This window comes from Leptinotarsa decemlineata, unplaced genomic scaffold (assembly GCF_025532065.1).
Source record: "Leptinotarsa decemlineata unplaced genomic scaffold, Ldec_3_MD MMD2_tig00026361_RagTag_RagTag, whole genome shotgun sequence".
NCBI classification, from domain to species: domain Eukaryota; kingdom Metazoa; phylum Arthropoda; class Insecta; order Coleoptera; family Chrysomelidae; genus Leptinotarsa; species Leptinotarsa decemlineata.
The window spans coordinates 4,717,142-4,738,833 of NW_027412704.1; the positions used below are offsets into that span (position 1 = coordinate 4,717,142).

At 35.6% G+C, this 21,692-nt stretch overlaps 1 protein-coding gene across 1 annotated transcript in view; it reads left to right on the forward strand.

Annotated features, from left to right (window-relative positions):
* The first annotated feature begins 2,803 nt into the window (after window positions 1-2,803).
* mub (poly(rC)-binding protein mub) overlaps window positions 2,804-21,692 on the forward strand; it is a 300,043-nt gene continuing 281,154 nt past the window's right edge. The window contains exon 1 of the mRNA XM_074184984.1: window positions 2,804-3,057. The gene's annotated coding sequence lies outside the window, so the exon portion shown is untranslated. The remainder of the gene's footprint in view (window positions 3,058-21,692) is intronic.

Sequence of the window (21,692 nt, forward strand, 5' to 3'; positions counted from 1 at the left end):
CTCCTCTCGAGTCCACTCCACTACTTCAAACGATTGGGGTAAGACTGGAACGGCAAGCATATTTGTTGCAGCAACTATGTTCCTCCAAGACAGTTCCGATGACCAGGTCTATTGAAGTTAGAGCTGATACTTGCCGCGGAAACAGTTCTCCACTGGTGTTACTTCTTGTGAGTGGCGTTGTTCCACCCCGAAGTGACTATAGGTCTCTTCGGCATCCAGATGGTGTAGGATGCTTCCATCTTCCATCGACAGTTCCGATGACCAGATCTGTCGAAGTTTGTGCTGATACTTGTCGCAGAGAGAGTTTTTCACTGCTGTTACCTCTTGTGAGTGGCGTTGTTCCACCCCGAGGTAAGTATACGTCTCTCCGACATCCAGATGGTGTAGGATGCTTCCATCTACGAGCTGCACATCCTCTCCGTAGTCCCCGCATCGTCCTTTTTTGAGATGGACTATTGCACATTTGTCTATCCCGAATTTCATACCGATAGCATGCGTTTACTCTCATTATTATTATAATACTAACATCTTCCAAACGGAGATGCCATTTATTGAAACGACAAAAAAGTCCACAGTTTAACATAAATGAAGATATCTGAGGCGGTTATATGCAAAGTCAAGCTTCGACATCTCTTGTCGAACGAGATTTGTTATCTTTTTTTCACTGCAGCTTTCGGTGTAAGGAAACTATTTGAAACTAGAACTCCGTACAGCGGTTGATGTCGAAGCGTGGAGTCGCAATGTATCTCTTTGGGTAGACTTGTTCATCGTTGATATTAGTGGAATCTTTTATCGATCCAACAGAAGGCGTCTACGCCTTCGCCTTCACTAACCCAGGCTGGTACTTCAAGAACGGTTGAGTCCACAAATAAATTCGTGGTTCAGGCTAGTATCACTGATGATGAGAAAGTACTGTCTGGTATTGGATCACGAATGTTTGGATTTTAGGCGCTTGTTTCAAATTATCACAAATACTTCTTGAGGATATATCCAATTCTGAAACCATGTTTCATACAAAACTGACTGAACCGAGATATATTTTCACACTTTTACGATAATTCATTGTGATTTGGATTATTCTGAACAGAAATCACAATAATCTAATGTCTTTGGTGACTATGTACAGATAAACATGGAGCCAAAATTCGACTAGAGGATGAAACAGCTTGGTCCATATGTGAAACAGAAGTGAATTTTTGATCAAAATGAATGCCAAAGTCTCTCAACTCAACTGATGGTATTGTTACCAATTCCATAAATGAATTGTATTAGACTTTTCTTTCTAGAAAAAGACACTACATGATATTGAACAATGTCAAGATTCAAACGATAATTGGAACATTAATCAAATATCAAACAATTGATACTATAAGTCTGAGCATTCTCCGTCATTTCCTACACTTTGAATATTTTGATTTTTTTAATAACAAAACACAAGTTCTACAGAAAAATCTTATCAGAGCGGTACCTGTGCGGAAGTAGCGATTCGCATTGAATTTCAATATGGATTTGAACGCAGTTCAGGGTGTAGTTGGGTGCAGAGTTCCGTACATGAGAACAATACTCCAAATAAGGTCAGATCTGAGCTTTATAAAGCATCAAAAGTTGCTGAGGTGTGTACAGTTTTCTGGTTCGGAACAGTGTTCCAAGCTTTTGAGAAGCAGCCTTTGCAATTCCAGCGTCATGATTGTACCAACCCCCAACAAACTTATCAAAGCAGGAAGCGGAATTGTCTGACCTGACATTATTAAATCCGGTTCGGAGAGGTTTATCTTCTTGGAGAAAACCGATGCCTGTGTTTTTGTGGCATTGAATTGAACCTGCTTATTGCTATCGTCAGCCAATAAGTCGTTGATGACACTCGCAGAGATTACAGAGAGATGATGCGACAAGCCATAGAATTGAAGTTTTGCCAGTAAACTCACATGTCACACATGGTCAAAGACCTCGCCATCAATATGGCGAAAGCCATATTGATGATCGCTTAAGATCATCAAACTAACCAAATATTTGAGGTCATCGGCGTAAGAAGTTTCGAATTTTTTATTACTTTAGTTGAATCATTAATAAAAATTAGGAACAAAAGTGGTCCTAAAATGGAGTCTTGGGGCGCTCAGAAACTAGAAAGCGAATTTTAAGCCTTCATTATCTTCATAGTGTTTTTCATCAAGTAGGTATTTTGATGTGAGTTTTACCAAACAAAGAATCGAGAAATCAAATCGATTCGATTAAGAGCTTTTTGCATGTCTGTATAAATGAAGTCAATCTGCAATTTTTCACCCAAAGTTCCAGAGACACATTATGAAATACATGACAGAGTGGTTTTCTGCAAACCCATGTTGTACATCTGCTATGATATTTTGGAATGGACTGTAGATATTGGAGTATAACATTATTTCAAATAATCTGAAGGAACTTATCAATATCGAAATATTCCTACAGTTTTTTTGTAAAAGTCAGCAAACTCACCAGTTTTCGAAAAACGATTGAATACATGAAGTAGGGGACTCAGTAAAGGATGAATGCAATCTTCAACTGCTGAAAATCGCTCTTTCGACAAAAAGGAAAGACGCCGACGCCCTCATTGTTCGAGAGTATAGTTTGTTTGCCTGAAAAATGAAACACATCTGCATATCTAGTTCAGTCGTCCTCACTCGCCTCCCTCGAGCTTTTGAAGTTTCCCAGAAGTCGCTCCTCCTCTCTCCCGCGTGGAAAAGGGACAGAAAAACAAGAGAGCGCCGGAGATCGCAGCATCCCTATTCGACGGCGTGCTTCGCTTGTTTCAGTCCACTCAGGGCATTGCTTTGGTGCGGTACAGTTTCGGAACCTAACCTCCCTATCCGAAGCCCTTTTAATCCCAATAAAACGTGCTTCTCCCGAGTGACGATCTGAACACCACTACAATTTCGAAAAGAATTTCGAAGGCACTTCCACTTCCTGCGTTTTCGGTTGTCGATCGGAGTGCGACGCACGCGGTTAGGTCTCGATTTTCCCGCTCTTGTTGAGTTTTTCCCCCGTTGGAATCATCGGAAAGGTCCTCATTAGCAGCACTGCACGGCAAGTACTTTGATGAGAGTGATATTCGTAATGATTTGAAAATAGGGTCGATTAATATCTGAACTACTCTATTTCTACTAGACACTATTTTTATTAAAATATTTTTATGAATATTGCAAATTATAGAATGAATATGTGGAAGCAGTAATAAGGCCTTTTCAGGAAGGAGACAATACACCCAGACGTCAAGTTGAAAAGCTTATTAATTTTTGAAACATGCGACCCGAATGGTAAATGTTTCATTTTCACACAGCATTTCTGTGGATAACAAGAAACCTAACGCAACTAGTTTCTATGATATTTTGAAATTATGAGTAGAGTAGCGTAATTTACTTCACCACTTTATATACAAAAATACATTCATGGCAAGTCATATATACTATAGGTACTATGTCAGATACTTTCAGAAATTTCTGAAATCCAAAGATTCAACTGAGGAATGGAGACAGTTGTATATTATATTCGAATACATCTTCTACGTTTGCCATGATTCTCATGGCTATTTTCTAACATCTGAAAATTGTGATTGAGTTTGTGGAATGCCCCCAAATTAAGACTCCATATGAAATAATTGTATGGAATAGTGAATGATATGCTATATTCAGTGTCATCAAACCTATAGCATTTCTCAACTGTCTAAGAACAAATAAAACACTAGACAGCTCACGAGTAGTTATGGCTGGACCAACTAAGTCTAGCATCAATATGGATACCTAGAAACTTAACACTGTCTTAACACCAGAGTAACACTGGTGTGTTCAGTTTCAGTTTCAGTTTATTTGCTGTGAACCGAGTGTTTGCTAAGTTTTTATTTCTGTCCATCATTTTGAGTAAACTGATATGTGAATTGTCTGAGCATATGAGGGCTGTGTCGTCGGCAAACAAAACACATTTTGTTGGTGAAATGAAGTTACATTAGTCATTCATATAAATGATGAATAATAACGGGCCGATGACAGAACCCTGAGGAACGCCCTGACAAATTGGCTTCAAATCTGAATTGATATTTTTGACGTGGACGCACAGATACCTATTCTGAAGATAAGACCCTACCAGATCGAGAGCAGTGCCTCTTATGCCATAATAACTCAATTTTTGAATGAGGTTAGAGCAGGAACCATGACTATGGATTTCACTAAAAAGGGACATCCATCTCACCGAAGGATAATAATTTTTTTGTGAGTGAATCTTTGACCAGTTTCTGGAATAACTCAAAAACAAAACTTGATATGTTCGTCATTTTTCATATACAATAACAACTGGGCTGAAAAGTCCCGAAACTAACAAAGAAAACTAGTTTTTTTGTTCTCAAGAGTCACATATTCCAATACCACTTTAGTAAAACGATTTATGTTTTGCCCCAAAATAGCCCTCAGTCAGTAGCATCAGTGGTTCTTCACTCAACTGACAATCTTTTTTTTAATTATATATACTTTATTGTCCAAAGAAAAAATCTTGTTGACAAAGTTAGTGAAGAAATATAAAATAATACATAAATGCCCTATGAATATAAAAATATGGATAAAATATAATGTAAACTAAAGTATAAAAACACTGAATAAAAAACCACAAACAATGGTTGAAACATACATACACATAAAACATGCTAAGTTAGAAATGATCTGTACTCATTGGTATCAATATTTATCTCATTAGTGTAACTCGGCAGATGGTTATACATCTTCACACCATTGTAAAATAAGGAGTCCTTGACCAGAGAGTTGCAAGTTTTACTATACCACAATATAGTGGTGTCGTCAGCGAAAAGAGTGAATGTTCCAGATATACTTATGTTCATCAAATCGTTAATATACAACAGAAACAATATGGGACCGAGAACCGATCCCTGTGGTACACCAGTATTGATTTCAATACTGCTTGAACATTTAATCTTTTCACAATCTGACTGTGACCATTGAGATACGACTCAAACCACCATAGTGTTATCCTTCTACATCCATAGATATTCAGCTTTCGTAGCAGTATTTTATGATCAACGCAGTCAAACGCTTTTGTAAGGTCACAAAATACTGCTGCAGCAGCATCTCCATCATTCATATTGGAATACACAGGAAAGAGAATATTGCATCATGTGTGCTCTTGTTGCCCTGGAATCCAAATTAATTTTTCCTTATAATGTTATGGCGAGATATCCACTGAGTCTTTTTTTAACTACTTTTCCAATTATTTTTGCAAAAGTAGTAATGGGAGATATTGGTCGATAATTTGAAGGATCATCTACAGAGGTACTTTTATATGAAGGAATCACTATCGACAATTTTAGAAAGGATGGAAACCTGCCATTTCTGAATGAAAGATTGATTAGTCACACAAGAGTTCTGAGCGCTTCTATTGGAAGATTTTCAATGATTCTGATTGAAATTTCATCATAACCAGATGTTAATTTATTCCTTATATCACCAAGAACTTCAAACAGTTCATCAATATTCGCATCATCCAATTGAAGAGATTTATTGATTGCAACATTTTCTAAATTATTCAGTGGATCATATGGTAGGTACCACAATATTCTGACTGAGCTTCTGTCCAATCGAACAGTAGAATTCGTTTATATCGTCCACACTGATTGGTATTTCAATATATCTGCACTTTTTGGTACTATTTCTCAAATCATTCATGATAGACCAACTTTCTTTCATTTTATTGTGTGAGTTATCAATTCTATTTTTGAAGTTAATTTCTTGAGCAAGTCTGATGGTATTTCTATAAATTCTCCGATAATTATAAAAATATGAATTAAAGTAAGGATTATCAGTGAATTTCCGCAGACGGTGTAAAGAGCGAAGATTCCTTGATGAAATTTCAATTCCTTGCGTTATCCAAGGCTTTTTATTTTTTGTTTTGATCTTTTGTAGAGAAAACGAAAAGTTGAACACTTTGGTGAGTTGGATTATTTTGATTCCGGAGTTTGGATACAGGTTCTATCCATTGTCACACATCGATGCAAAAAAATCTAGTTTCTCATGTTTGAACATGGTCAAACATTGGTCGCAATCATCAAGATGTTCTTGTTTTTGGTCAACAGTGAGCTAGCGCGGCACCCACTCTGAACAAATCTTTCGTTTAGTCAAATGCTCATGCAATATAAAGCCAACACGTTCTTTTGATATCCATATAATATCAGCTCACTTACGCAGCTTCACTTTTCGATCATTCAAAACGATTTTGTGATGTTTTCTGGTGTTACTGCCTCATTTGGACGTCCACTGCGTTCTGCATCATCGGTGTCTATACGACCACGTTTGAAATCAGCAGTGAATGCAATGAGACTGGCGCCATCTATGTGTTTGGCCCGAGACCTTTCAGCCCGTATAGTATTTCATAAATTTTTGAGTTTTTGTAAAAATACCATGAAGGGTAATGAATTATGTGGTATGGAAAAGTTTGGTATGGATATGGGACAAAATCATCAGTTAATTCGATTTGCAAGTTATAAATTTTCTTGCAAGTTGTAAACCATTCCTTCCTGGCCTCTGAAAAACGCTTCAATCACATGGACTATCATGTTTTTCTTCACAACTTTTCTTGCCACCCGACTCACAACTATTGTTTTTGTTTCCTGTACCAGTTTACACAGGTCATTTCTTGTATGCCTCTCATACATGGTCATTGATGTGGGTTGCCCGTGAGTTGCTCAGCTCCTATGATCGAGTTTTGCATATCAGTCCTCTGATGCACTGCCTGCATTTTATTCAGGTCCCTTTTTCAAAGACAGTAGTTATTCAAAGTCAGACCCTACCCTGTTGGAGCAATTATATTCTCAAACATTCCCTCCATAAAGTTATATCCCTCCATAAAGTTTCATCATTATCTTTTGTATGTTTTTAGGTATATGTCTCCACTACTCATCATATTCATTATTGCCCCTTTTTATGACCTGGTTCCGAATCATCCATTCTGGAGCATCCACAGCCCATTGAGGACCAATATAAAGAGTTGATGAACCATGACTAGCATATTCATCAGCTTTTTGTTGTCCTGCGCCCTGTGCTTCACAATACTGACACACAGTAAGGTATACATTAATTCTTATCTGATAGCTCACGGATTTGACAGACCATATCTTCCATGGATCCATTAATACGCCAAGTAAAGTCTAGGCAAGGGAGACAATCCTTGTTCTACTAAGATGGATATTCGTCATTTACTTTTCCATTAGTGACTTCAACCATGAAGCTTGTGACGAAAGTTTTTGACGTTTGTCTTTTCTCTCCCATATTTTTCATTTCTTTCTACTTTGATCTTGTTCACTCTTATGTTTTCTCTTATCAGTGGTTGTAAAGAGGAGGGATATGAAAGTGTCTTTGCAATACTGCTATTGGTGTGGTTCTCATTTCTCATTTCACTCCCAAACAAACAAGTCTGCATTTTGCCCAGTTTGATAGTAGTAAACTGAAGAAGTATATGTTATCATGGGTTCAACCACCATAGAGAATAGCCAATCTAGCATGACTGGTTTCTGCTCAAACATCTTTGTGAGTGTTCTTGATTGTTGATTTCAGCTCAGTTTGATTCATAATCACCCCGTCGCATTGAACGTCTTAGTCCATCTATTTAGAACTTTTTTTGAATACCACTATAATTGATTTTGTTGAACTTATGTTTGAGCCTTCTCTGTGATCTTTCTAGTAAGTTGGAGACCCACTGCATGTATCTCATCAATATATTGTTATTAGCTCTGGGCTGAAACAATTGAAAGATTCCATAACAGTGGAGACAATAAATGGTAATAGTGGAATCTCTAACAGTGAATGAATCGAGAAAAAGCACTTGACTTGAATATTACTCAATACCAAACCATTAGTTCAACACTTCGAAACTTGTTTCGATTACCAAGAGAAAGATCAAACTGATCTTCTTATTGAAGATGATCACTTGGTGATCGAAACACGTGTAGATGTGTTTAAAAAACGATTTGGTATTGGGCAGTGCAGGCTGAAATCACTACTGTTATTGTAAGCTCATTCTGATTTTTTTCATGAATTGATGTGAGTATCGAAACTAATTGATAGACCCTGTTTTGTCCCAGTGTTGGATGCACACACGTTTGGGATACAAACCAACATTTTGCAGATCTGTCTGTTTAAAATCTTACCTTCAAAAGTGAAATTGGGCTAATTTCGGATATGCGGTTGGTAACCTCGTTCACAGGCAGATGGGGCGATGATGAACCTGTTGTTTATTATCCGCTCCAGCCTTGTTCGAGGAATGATACTCTGAAGGAATTCGATTTTCAATTATCGGAAATCATCGACTTTATGTTGATGATAGACACCTCCTACATGGATATTTGGGTGCGAATAAGATCTTTAATGATTGAATTCCGTACAATTTTACAAACGCTCAAAAAAGAATGGTGTGAATTGCTGTGGAGAAGAAGTCAACTTGAGGACTATGATGTACGAATGAAACATTTTTTAGGCGACGCAACGTGGCTATATTTGTATGAACCAAAAACCGAAGAACAATTTACTGTACACTCAAGTATTTTGAGGTGAAACGGAAGACACAAAAATTGGTTGGTTGGCTACACTGGATATATTGCTGTTATTTCTTTGAAAGATCGAAAAATGATTACCGCTGAAAACGAAAACTTCATTTTTCGTCATGAAAAAGTCAACTCCAACACAGTACTCCGAATTGGTTATGTGGAGAAGGAAAAATCGAATAACTGATTATTCATTGCCCGAATTCACCTGACTGCTGGAGAGATATCAGGTTGCTTTAATAGTTTTGTCCATTTTTATGAGTCTACTTTCAACTGTCAAAGCTTGAACGAGGCAAGAAATTGAAATTTGGGAAATACTCCTCAGCATCAATGTATAGAGTATAACATTCTTTATCGACCAGTATATCCCACGACACTACTGTGTCGTGTCCTACTGGACAAATGTTTATTCAGATATCAAGCTGCAAAAGCACATTGAAATAAAACAGGTCAAAATCAAAGCACATGTGCTCAACAACAAAAATCAATTGACTTTAATTTCTGAAAAAACTCAAAAGTTGACTCTCCTTTCTGCCTCAAACTGTATGCCTTCATTCATTTCGAACGACACTGTACTCGAAGTAATTTAATTATCAGGAGATAAAAAAAGGAATGGCGTTTATTTACACACTTCGAAGATAAAAACAAAAACTGCGAACTGGTGACTCGTAAATCTGTTTCATGGAGAAATAAAATTCACTTTACGGCCTCTTATCTGCATTTCATTCATTTCACGCGGGATTCCGTAGAGGACGTTCCATTTCAGCGAGGAACTTGAAAAATGCACAATTCGAGTTATATGTTGATTTACTATTTCAGTACAAGCAACTACAGAAAATTCTGCATTTTTGTATCGGATTCACTGTTTCTTGCACTTTTGCAACCTTGAAATGATATAAATATTCTACGGTTGAAAGGACTTGCTTATCATGGGATTATTGGCTGTCTACTATATTTAACCCTGCGTCCGACACGTGGGGTGTGACATACCCCAGCCGTAGAAAATTCCATATAACTTTTCGAAATAGGCGCCCCAGCGTCGGATATATTTAGTAGCTTCCACATGTAGTCTCCACTCTCATATTCACATCGCAAATCAGTTGTCGTTTGACGTATGTTTGAATCAGACCTGTTATAAAGCGACTGGGGTGCTCGAAACCCCACATGTCTCGAAACCCCCACTTGAACAAAATGGTCAAGGAAGGTTTCAAGATTGCCATCGTGGCCGTGATCGAAATACAAAATACATCTGTAACAAATGCAATAAATTCATATGTCTGGACCATGCAGAAATGTACTGCAAATCTTGCGTAGACATGGCAAACGTTGATAAACTGTAACTTTTTATGATTTTCAATAATTTTTTTCATTTCTATATTATGATGATTCATTATCTGTCTGAAGCAGCAATTTTATATCTTGGTGACCTGGTTTTCGTGAGGCTGCTACGGATAGTGTTCCCAGATCTGGAGCAGGTCCCGATGTTATACTTGGACCCAATCCTTTTTATCTTTTCCGATAAATAATCCTCTGATGTAGGGAAGTACAAGTACTGGTTGTGGCGGCTTCTCTTCCTTGTGGAGCTGTTGCTGTCTCCTGGCTAAAAACTGTTCTACCATCACTCTGGAATAACCATTCCGTTGAAGGTCATTTCTGATGATGCCTATTTCACAAGTTCGGACTTCCATTGGTGCATTCTATGGTGCATTTCATTAGTTTGGACTCTAAAATTCGAAACGCCGTAACGTAACTTGGTTTGGAATCTTTCAATTTTTATTTTTCGTTTTTTTTTAAATTATATTTTTGAATTTTCAGCTTATATTGATAATTTAAGTTTTTTTTTTGGTTGTTGCTTGTAAGTTATTTCTTTGTAACTTCAGTTTTTTAATTGATAACATTGTTTTTTTCGGTTAATCTTTTCAAATTTTGTTTTCAGGGATTTCAAATCAATTTATATTATTATAGACAAGTCCGAACTGATGAAATACATACACATCCGGACTTCGTTTAAATGAATCATTTTTCATTTGGCCAAATGAAACGAAAACTCTTGAGTCTGTTATTCAATTCGAAGAACGCTCCTCATATATCTCACTTTAAGTTTCTGAATTTCACACGGAGCGACGTTATAACAAACCACATGTGACAAACCGGAAACAAAGGCGAGTTTTGCCGTCGTAATAAAACAAAACAAACCTGCTACGTATAGTCAGCAAATAAATAAAGACCTGAACACGTATATTGCGAGCACTGAAGCAGGACTGCATGATCGTCAAATGGTCTACAGCACAGTCGAACCCTCAGGGGAGACTTCGCTACTGAAAAGATGATGGAAATGAATGACTTTCCGGATAATAATAGGTACATTCAAGTAAATTATATTTTTCTATGACTATTGGAAGTAGCGTGAATTATCTGGTCTTTTTTGTTGAGTGAGTACGCAAAATGAATGACAGATGATCAGTCACATAGTATGATCTTGATCTATACTTATGAATGAAAAAGTCACTCACTTAGCACCACTCATTCACCTCTGTTTGTCTGTATTGGTGAGTCCTAGGAAGCTGGAATTTGGTATGTAGGTGCTCCCTAGGTTTCAAATACGCAACGAAGAAGGATTTTTGAATATTTCAACTGGAACGCCCCTGGTGGGAGTAAAAGGGGAGCATTTACATGTGAAAATTACCTTTTCATCACTGTTAATGGTTAATATTTTGGCAGGGATTGTGGGAAAGCATATAATTGGTCCCTTTTTCATTGAGGGCAACCTGAAAGACGATAATTATTTGGCCCTACTTCAAAATGATGCCATTCCAAGTTTTGCAAATTTATATCCTGATCTAGAAAACCCTCAAGTAAATATTAATTGATATGAAGCTACAAAAACACATGCCATTGAAATGGAGAAAAATTTTGGAACAACCTAATAAATATACGAAAAAAAGCGGAAATATTTGAGCGGAAACGATCCACGATGCATGAAAAATTTCTATTACAAATACACTTTCATGTTTTCCAAATTATTTACTCCCAAACAACCACCTGACATTTCCTATTGCCTCCCGGTTGTATTCCTTTTCGACGGCTTCTGACGTCCCTTTTTCGATCAGCACTCTACCATAAACTACGGGAGTTATCCCTCCGCTCCCTCTTTTCAATTCATGTCGCAGCGAATTCATCTCAAAATCCTATACCAATTGATGCAGATGTGAAGCTGTGAGTTTGTGTTGAGACTTGCAAAAACAACAATTATATTGGGTGAAGTATTGAAATTTGAATGAAAAAAAAGAAAAAGATCAAGCTCTTGCACGAAATATTCAAGATCAAGTATGACTGAAAGATGTTTGAAAGTTTTGAGACAATTCTGAAACTGGAAAAAGTTAAATCAAAGCTGTTGTAAAAACAAACCCAGTAGAGTAGAGTAGAGCGAACTATGGTTGTAACAATTTTTTTTAGATCGCTCCTAATTTCGGGATCTACTGAATGAATATTTTTTATCATATCATATAGAATATATCGTTATATTATTATAAATAATAATTCATTGCCAGGTTTTTCGATATTTATGAATATTTGGCTATTTATTTTTGTGAGACGAGCTAAATCTGAAAACTTTTCACGAATTTTGAATCTTTATCTGTCTATTAAGCACAAAACACAAGCACTATAAAAAAATCCTTGATACGTTCTGAGAGTGAAGCCTGTGCGAATGTAGCGATATACGTTGGATCTGAGAGGCTGGAGATGAAATTCGTTTGGAGAAAGGTTCCTAGGGAGTGTATTCCACATAAACTCAGTTCTTCAAATGGAGACAAAGATGAACTCATGCTTCTATTCATAAACTGTCACTCTCATACGGATGTTGAATCCAAAGTATCTCATCTGTAATATGAAGTTATAAGTGGTAAGGGAAGAAATTGAATAATACATTATGTATTATGATTGGTTTTTTTCGAACAATTGCAAATCATACATATTATCCTGAAAAAGCATATTATAAAAACAAAACGTAATAGAGAACTGAATGTTCAGAAAACATATGTATCAAAAAAGTGACATATTTTTGACAAATTGCAAATCAACAAATAAACAAAAAAAACAGTTTTTTATATATACCTGTTTTTATGATTTTTTTTGCTTCAGAAAAAAAATAACGTTGGTCAATATTTGTTCATAACAAATTGTTGAAATGATAAAAAATTGAATAATAGATATTTTTTTCTTGTTAAACTATTTAAAAGTGTGAATTATGATTTTTAAAAGCAAAATTATTTCTTAACTAATTATATATATATATATATATATATATATATATATATATATATATATATATATATATATATATATCAAAAGGGCTCCACAAAGTTTAAAATTTATAGGCCAATTATTTATACCTTTCCTCCAATTATTTATGCCAACGGAGATTGGGAACAAATTTGTTGGTCAAAATTGAATAACTTTTTGAAAAATGATTTTATGTTACAAAAAAATTATTTCTTTCGATAAACTCTCTTTAGCGGCAGCGCGCTAAAGAGAGTTTATCGCAACTCGCGCAACTATGACCCTTGTTTATATTTTGAAACTGAGAATTGTTCAACAATTTATCTATTACTCTATGTTGATGATATTTCAATTGCAAGTAACGAAAAAGGTGAAATTGAAAAGATTAAAGTTAAACTAAAACAAAAATTTGAAATGCAGGACATAGGAGATATGAAGACTTTCTTAGGAATAAATATACGCATTGATGAAAGTGGAATTTATTTGAGTCAAAAAAATTATATAAAAAATGTGTTGAAACGTTTCAGAATGACAGATTGCAATAAAGCAAAAACACCTATGGATCCAGGAACAAATTTCAAAAGAGAACACGGTGAGGAAATTAAAAACAAACCAGTTAGATAACTCACAGGATGCCTGATGTACTTGATGCTTGCTACACGTCCTGATTCAAGCATTTCCGTAAATTTATGTAGCAGAAATCAAAGTGAACCTACTGATCAACTGTGGAATAGTTTAAAAAAAATCCTTAGATACCTAAAATATTAGGTACGGTATGTTTTTACAGGAATTCTGTCACAGAGCTGATAGGATTTGCTGATTCGGATTGGGCAGGTGATGAAAAGGACAGAAAGTCAACTACAGGATACTGCTTTAAGGTATTTGGAAGTCGAGTATGCTGGTGTACTGAAAAACAATCTATGGTTGCATTGAGTTCTACCAAAGCAGAATATGTAGCGTTAGCTGAAGCTACTCGAGAAGGTTTATGGTTGATGAATTTGTTGAAAGAATTTGTTTGTCAGAAATCTGGTTTTACTATTTTTGAGGATAATCAATCTTGCATTGAATCAACTAGAAGGTTTGAACACAAAAGATTGAAACACATAGATGTCAAATTCAACTTTATTAGAGATTTAGTATATTTTAATAGAGTATATAAATACAAAAGATCCGATTGCAGATATCTTGACTGAAAATTCAACCATTGAACAATTTAATAAATTGAAATATATGTTAGGTTTGAAATGATATATGTGTATTATATATGTTATTTGCTAAGTATATTCAAGGGAAATTTCGATTGAGGAGGGGTGTTATTCTTATTTATTGTTCTGTGCAACCGAAATTGGCCTTTTAATTATTTGTATGGTTGCAATACTGGTTTAGTTAGTTTCTCTGACATATGTCATAAGTTAGTAATTGTAGAGTTGTAGATGTATCGGTCATGTTTTAATTTCATCCATGTTTTGTCTTGTTTATTTAACAAGAAATATATTAATATTGTGCAATTGGTGTTGATGTTTATTGACCTCTCAATGGACGCTGCGTTGTGTAAACCAACTCTGCTCTTTTCAAAATTGCTTAAATATCAATATTTTTTGAGTTATTAACGAAAAACAAAACTGAATACCATTTTTTTAATCTCATTTTGTTAATAACAATTGCAATTTTTTAGCTGCACCAAAATCCTTCAAAAACATTTTTCTAGATGTGATTCCGAATCGAATGAGCTATCCCTCATATTTTTAGGACCTTCATCTCTCTATTTTTCATGTTTTTGAACTTGCTGATTAGACTAGAATGCTGATGCCAAAACAGTCTCAAGAATTCGTATCTTTTTGATCTGTATCGGAATTGAATATTAACGTCATTTATTATTTTCTTTTAAATTTTTAATAGTTGAACAAATGATCCATAGATACTGAAACATGAAATTGAACATATTTTGAATCAATGAATGATTCATTAGACGATGTTATCGTTCCATACCAATAAAAGCATGGTAAACTTGTCACAGAAAGGCAATAAGGAACGTATGAGAGTTTCCAGATCGTGACATTGCGAGGTGTTTTTTGATTTATTGCGTTCAGTATATTCTGAAAACTCAATAGTGAATACCTTTCAGGAAGACAGTGCTTTATCGAAAGAAAAATCATATCAGTGGAGAATAGTTCTTTCTTTCCGGGAAGTTACTTTGATGTAGGTAATATATCTCTTGTGAAAAGTTCGCGAAGGAATAATATTAGCATATTCACCGCACACGTCGAAGTACGACTTGAGGCGACAAAGCAGTGTAGGGGCTTTGGGGCCGTCCATTAATCACTTGATTTTTTATAGCATTTATTAACCCCACTTCTTCTTGGTGGGGTAGTTCAAGACAAACTCTCCCCCACTCACACCCAAAATCATTTCGATGAAATGTGATTCTATATGAGTTGCGTCGATAATTTTCCAAATTTCATTCCCATATCGCAGTTGATGAGATAAGAATAATCTGTATGTCTTTCATGGATGTCTTTCAATGGTTGCCTCATTGACAATTAAACCAAACACATGTGTTGAAAAATAGGACCACTTTCATGGCAATTGAGATTAAAATTCAAATATTACCTTATCATATACAGGGCTATTCAAATTTGTTTCTGTACATTAATCTCGTAAACGATAAGAGATAGAGTGTCGATTGAATTGTGGCAAAGTTGCGTATTTCAGAGATCTATTCAATGATGAAAAAAAAAACGAATATAACTCTTTTGGTTCTGGAGATATACAGGAATAACAAAAAAATCACTAATTATTTTTTGCCTGTATCTTCTTTTTTCGCAGATATATTGAAAATCTATCCACATTTTGCTATTGGTACTTGATGTGGGCTATCAAAATATGTCCATGAATCTTTTAAATAGGGTGTCATTTAATTTGGGCCACTCCCATCTTTGAATATTTAAATACGGACCTGTATTTTTTGTTGTAGTTTTTGGATTTTCGACGTTTACTTCATACTGAGAAATTGAATTTTATTTTATATTTCGGGATGTTTTGGTATTATTTTATTATAATTGGGTGAATTAAAACACAATAGCAAGTTTCACGTCTCCCTACCTATTCATATTTTTTCACATTTTCATTGCTCTGACCGTTTTCTACAATGAACTTCGAATAAGAAAACCTTCTACACATATCTACAATGAATAGATTATATAATTGTAATGAAAATTGAAAGGAAGTAATTTATATACACAAAAAAAATTAAAGGCGAAATAAATGTTCGAACTGGAGTCCTTTCATTTCAAGACATTTTTGAACTCGTTTTTCCATATTATTTTTAACCCTCAATAGACTTCTCTGCTGCATTGTTGCCAGAGCATTCAGAATACTGTTTCTTAAGTCTTCCATATTTCATATCTCTCTGACAGCGTAAATACTATTTTTCAATGACACCCATAGAAAATAATCGATAATATCAAGATCTGGTGATCTTGCAAACCATCTTATTGGTCTATTATTCGCTATGGAGGACATTGAAGAATAGAATTTAGGCTGGCAGAGTGAGAAAATGTAGAAGACTTGAGATTGAGGATTTTGAATGCTTTCGCAATAATGCAGTAAAGAAGTGTATTGAGGGTGATAAATTATATGAAAAAACGAGTTCAAATATTTTTCGAAGTGGAAGGCCTCCAATTCGAACCATTAATTTTTTTGTGTATATAAATTACTTCATTTCAATTTTCATTACAATTATAGTATTCGTTTCGGATTTTATTATTGCTACCATTCCCTTTTCTGCTGAATAAAATACATATAATATATTTTTGTTGTAGATATGTTTCAGATAATCATAAAAGGTTTTCTTATTCGAAGTTCATTGTAGAAAACGGTCAGAGCAATGAAAATGTGAGAAAATATGAATAGATAGGTACCTAAAAATGGAAAAAAAACTCTACAGTACATATGGAGACGTGAAAGTTGCTATTGTGTTTTTATTTAACTCAGTTAACCAATTTCCAGGGTCGTAATTCAAACGGGAATAATTCACCTAATTATAATAAAATATAACCGAAACATCCCGAAATATAAAATAAAATTCAATTTCTCAATATGAAGTGAACGTCGACAATCCAAAAACTACAACAAAAAATATAGGCCCGTATTTAAAAATTGAAAGATGGGGGTGGCCCAAGTCAGATGACACCCTGTATAAAAAATTCATGGACATATTCTGGTAGCCCACATCAAGTGCCAATAGCAAAATATGGACAGATTTTCAATATGTCTGCGTATAAAAAAAAATACAGGCAAAAAAATAATTTGGGATTTTTTTGTTTTTCCTGTATATCTCCAGAACCAAAAGAGCTTTATTCGATTTTTTTCCATCATTGAATAGGTCTCTGAAATACGCAACTTTGTTACAATTCAACCGATGCTCTATCTCTCATCGTTTACGAGATCCCCATGTACAAAAACGAATTTGAATAGGCCTGTATATAAAAATGGATGTTTGTTGGTTGGTTGGTAAAAGTGATAAACTTCTACATCGCTCAACCGATCGTGATGAAACTTGACATGTATGAGTAATTTTTAATAGAGAAGGTTTTTAGGCTATCAATTTTTCTGTAACTCGTTACTAGATGGCGCTGTGGAACACTTTTTTGAAAGCACTGTTCTATAACGCTGCGTACTAGTTATGTATAAAGTTAAATGCATGTCCTTTACTTTCATCAAATATTCATGTTGTTTCAACATTTTTTGAATTTTCATAATGATCACTGCCAATTTCTGCAATCCAGCTGCAATCATTGAAAGAATGCTAAAAACACGTCTAATTAAATTCACTAATGAATACAAACTGATTGCTGATAGTCAGTATGGTTTCAGAGAAGGAAGGTCAACCGAAGATGCAATTCAAGCACTTACATCCTATATATACAATACACTAGATAAAAAAACTCCGGCAATGTGCATCTTCGTTGATCTTTCAAAAGCATTCGATACGGTAAGTCACTCCAAACTTTTGGAAAAATTACTAAATTGTGGGATTCGTGAAAGAACTCACACTATTCACTCACGCTATTTGAATAATCGTAAACAAAGAGTGAGCATTGATGGTGAAATAAGCCAACCCAAAATAGTGACTTACGGAGTTCCACAGGGTACCGTCTCAGGTCCCATTTTATTTTCTATTCATTTGAATGACTTACTACGTCTTGAAACAAAAGGTCAAGTATTGAGTTTTACTGATGAGACAGCTATTTTATACAAAAATCCTTCATGGAAACAGTTAAAATTATCTGCGGAATCAGATTTTTTAGAAATTGAAAAATGGTTTCGACACAACAAACTGACAATAAATTTCGAAAAAACTAAATACCTACCCTTCACGTCCTACTCTAGCAGTCTACCAAACATGGGTCCTTTGCACATCGGACAAAACTATGTGATACCAGAAACAGAATCGATAAAATACTTAGGAATTGTTGTTGATAGACATCTACGATGGGATATTCACGTTGAAAACATTGTCAGAAAATTGAGAGGTACACTGGCCAAATTCAAATACTTGAGGAACATCTTAGACACCAAATATCTGAAAATTCTCATTATAATCTGTGTGTGTACGCATATATACCCGTTTATAAATGTCTATAAGTTTAAATATATCTCGAATTTGTTTCTGCACCTATATATTTATATGAATATTCGAGTGCATATGTATATGAGTGTTTGTAGTGTTGTTATATATGTACTAGAACTGGAATTTGTTACCTGAAGAGACTTAAAATATTGCACCCGATTAAGACTTCTATCATATATTGACTTAAGTTAAACCGATTGTGACACAATTTTATAATATACTTGTGTATGTAAATATGTATATGTGTGTATTCATACATGTATATGTACATGTGTATATGTATGTATATATATAAATGAAAATTAAACGAATTATCGAAATGTCAGAACATATCCATGCTAATATTTGTTAATGATTTAATAAAATAATTGCTGTTTTGTTTTTTATCATTATCAGCTTCAGCATAGCCATAGCACATACAATCAACATTCATATTGCTTCCGTGTTGCCGCTGTTTATTCACATTTGTACTTTATTGTGTAAAAATTTTCTTTTTTTCTGCGAATAAACATTATTATTATTATTATTATTATAGTTCACTGAGATTAAAACAAATGTTTGTGTCTCAAAAAGAGATATGTGAGAACAGTCAACTAGGAAAATACCGAAAATCCAACCGCGTGCCTAAAACTATTTATAAGAAGTCAAGTTGGCGATGATAAACCTGGTTTCACATCCTATTCAGCAGACGGATCCAATGATACACCATTTGACCGTCTGGCATGTGTGCCAAAATGTTATATATGTATTACGTACATAGTCTGAGTCAACATGAATACGCTTTACGCAGCCGTAATATCCAGTCATCAGAGATATTAGTTCAGGCTGTATTAAGCACTGAAGAAGCCGGCCACTGCGTCAGCGAAACGTCAGGAAGGAATTTCAAAAACCGACGGCTTTTACACCCGAAAAAAAGTGACCGCGGAAACCTTGACCATTTTGTCAATGAGAGTTTCATTGTGAAACATTATTTCTAGTTCGAATTTGAAAATTGAATATCAATGTTGATGAAATTACGGTGAAGCTATATTGAACTGACACTGGTGACTTGTGTAATACCCTCGGAATAGGACTGAAAATTTCAGCTGTTTTTCTGAGTTTAAAACTCACCAAAACACAGTCAATCAAAAATAATTGATTTGGTTTGTGCCAACTTTCGAGTAACTCTTCATTTGAGATTTGAAAAAACACATTTTTTAAGTAGTTCAGGGAATGATAAAAAAAACTCAACATTGAGAGAATATGATGAGAAAAGGAATGTGTTTGCTGCAAAAAGTTGTTCAGATCATCAGCATATAAACTTTTTAATTGGACGGTCTCATACCTTGATCATATCTCATCAAAACCCCCTGAAAACAAACTGGGAAGCCTATAAACAGACCTGGAAACTCATTCAGGCCGGATGGGTTCTGTAATGAAATATTCTACAGGCTTACAGTCAGCAGCAGATCGACAACTATGAATCTCGTTCACCAGGCACCAAACCGAAATGTTACCTGGTGCAATGACGATCTGGCAAATGAGACAACCAAAAAGAAAATCCATAGTAATGACAGGGAAATCAGGTATCTGGGATCGATACAAATTCAGACCTGAAGGCCCTTAAAGGAGCATCCAGGCGAAAACGGTGTTTCATTAGGAGAAACAGGAATGGGCCATGAACTCATGTTGCGAAAGGGACGGGACTTCCTATTCGAAAAAATTGTGTGATACTCAGAGAGATTTGCTTGACACACGTATTAGGAACAAAGGACTGGCTACCCAATCACTGCATAGAGATCTATATACATATAGATCAGGTATACTTTCGGAACCGTCTTTATGCCGGATCACGAGTAGAGCAGAATATGTTTCTTTAGGCTGATTTCTTGGTCGCATCTGATAAAGAGTTCCTAGAATCAATCATCCAGGGGTTGTTCTCAGAGGGAATTGTCTCCACTGATATGGAACCTCGTATTGGAAGAGCTAGTATGTCTTCTGAAGCGTAATGGATACAAAGCTACTCAGTTATGCATACGACTAAGTCATTCCAGTGCGAAATAGTCCTGAATATTATACCAAGACTGACCTATGAGACGGGGCTCATTGAAATCTACTATCATAGTATTCAGAGGCTAAGTGCTTTTGAAATTTCCAGACGGACAACACAGAAATTTTGAAGGAGAAACATCAAATTTGTTCTTAGACCGAACATGAAGGTGGACCTGAAATTTTCTGTACAGAAATTTTCAATTAGAGTAGAGATGACTCCTCTGTTTTGACTAGGATGGTCGTTTGATAGTGTGTGCAGGTGCCTATCCATGTGCGTGAGTTTTTGGTACACTTTGTGCGTTAACCTATCACCACATCATTGGATGAGTATATCTAGGAATGCTATTCGCTGGCCCTGTTCAGTCTCCATGGTGAACTTGCTGCTGGAGTATTGAGCGTTCAAGTGGTCTAGGAGAAGGTTTAGAGCGAACCTTCGATGTTTCCATATAACTAACGTGTCATCCACGTAATGTAGGTCGATTTCAACTGAAAGGCGTCGATTGCTTCCTCTTCAAAACATTTCATGAAGTAGTTGGCTTCCACTCGACTGTCTTCCAATCACCAGCCATCTAATCGCTGATATAAGTTTCTTCACTATTGAAAGAAACTTTCCAAGAGTAGGATAGCTCCCTCAGAGAGTCTTCCAGTGAGACGTTGGTAAACAAGGACACAAAATCGAAGCTGACCAGAATATCTGTCGGCTACAGAGTTGAATGCCTAATTCAAGCAACAAAGTCTGTCAAATCTTCGACGTAGAAGTTTGTCTTTTCCACAAGAGGCTGAAGGAGCGAGGCCAGATGCTTTGTCAGTGAGCATGTGGTACTGACTATTGGTCTTAGTGGCATGTTAGTTTTGTGTACTTCAGGAAGACTGTAGAGCCTGGGTGGAACGAATCCAATTCTGAGAATGGTATCTGAAAGGTTTCCAATAGTGGGGAAGATTCAATAAGGTTGTTCACACTCCTCAACCTTGATTGTGTTGGGTATCGTCCAAGTTTATAGTAGTTTAGAGGGTTTAGTAGTTCTTCAATTTTTCAGATATATTATTCCGTTTTCAGAAGCACTGTGGCACTTCCCTTGTCCCCTGGAAGATTCGTGATACCATCAACAGAGCTCGATTTTTTCAAGGCTGCCTGGGGCTGCCTGGTACCTGGGGCGGAATGATTGAGAAATTACCGCCTCG